Source organism: Melampsora larici-populina, assembly GCF_000204055.1.
Source record: "Melampsora larici-populina 98AG31 unplaced genomic scaffold MELLAscaffold_100, whole genome shotgun sequence".
Lineage (NCBI taxonomy): Eukaryota > Fungi > Basidiomycota > Pucciniomycetes > Pucciniales > Melampsoraceae > Melampsora > Melampsora laricis-populina.
This window is the reverse complement of record NW_006768864.1, coordinates 45856-47513: the sequence shown is the minus strand read 5'-3', so window position 1 is coordinate 47513 and position 1658 is coordinate 45856.

Sequence of the window (1658 nt, the reverse complement as noted above, 5' to 3'; positions counted from 1 at the left end):
CTCGATACCAAAGGAGTTGCCTATGATGAGCGCATTGCGTTTCAGTTGGATTTGGCTTGATGCTGTGAAGTTGAATCGAATCAGTTGGAGTCTTGAGATAAGTCATGAATGCTTATTGAAGGTTGGTATACATATACATATATATATATATACGTACAAGGAGTTCTCTGATTGGATTGATCTGAAGAGCTCAGATCGATCTTGAAACTCTCAAATTCATCTGAGAGGCCGCAGATCGATCTAAGCGCTTGCAGATCAATCTGAGTGATCTGAGAACCTTTGAGATTGTAAACTCGAGATTTTTTTTGTTTTCAATGGATAAAAAACAGATAAAGTGTTTATTAATGACACATTGAACACTTTCAGGACTTCAAAACAACTTGGACAGTGTTTATGAGGGGGTAGTTTTTTGGTCTAGATCACCTTAAGTGATCTAGCGCAGAGTATCAGGTCAGAGTCCGATGAAACAGCGCCGTGTTTCATCGCTTTGGTACTCGACAAGAGTAGGCGCCACAGGTGCCCGAGGATTCTGAAATTTTGATTTTTGAAATTTGATTTGGCACTATGAGACACCTCGCATTCCGTACATCACAGTCCTCTGGCAAGCCAAACCGGTCTTTAATTCCTGCTTTGATTCTTTGACTGACATGTTCTCTTCCAACATCCTGGACTGGATCCCGTTGGGCATTGTGTTGTTGAGCCTTCTTCCACTTTTGGTACTTGACCATCTTTTGCTTGCGGAGGTCAGATACTGGTTTTGGCATCTACAGACAAAAAAAATTGATTCGATCAATGGGATGTTCAACACTTGAATATTTTGGAATGTGTGTGGGGATGCAATGAAATGATGAATAATGTGAATAAGCATTGAGTGATTGGTTATTTGATGGATTGAATGTTGGATTTATGAAATGAATCAATGTGAGAATTTATGAATGAATAAATCAATGAATGAGTATTGAGTAATTTCTTGAGGAATGAAATCAGGAAGCACCGAGATACATTTAGCAAAGGGTTAGGCTGGTAGTTGGGGGTCCCCTTGGTCACTTGCCCTGCCCTTCACAAGACATCAACATCTCTGCATGTATCTCAAGTACCTCTGTCTTCCATAATTGATGGTGAGTAAATGATGAGTGGTCAATGTTTTGATTCATATGAGTCTTCTTTGGCGGTGAATTGAACAGATATTTGAGAAATCTTGAATAGTTTTAGGTTTGATTTATTAATCTACATTCAATTAGTTTCGGCTTCTTGTGGATTCTTCAATGTTCTATTTCTTCTTGAGGATACACTATTTGTTCTTATATGTTCTGTCTTTGTCTCGGTGAAGTGAAGAACGAATGAGAAGACAAAGGACGAACATGGGTTACCTTGGTTGATTCAACAATTTGAAGGAAGCGGACAGAACAGATTTCAATAATAAGAAGATCAGAAGAATCATAGAACAAAGGACTGGTTAAATGCTTCCACTCAAATGGTGGCTGAGTTGTGGTCAGCCATTACACAATGTATACACATGTAGCCTTACACCTTACAGTTGATATGTTTACATATCTCACATGTCAACATATGGTTCACACAGAGGTTGTACCACGGAAAGGTTCTTTACTCAAGAACCAATGATAGTTGACATTGCTTACATAAGAGTATTTTGGTGA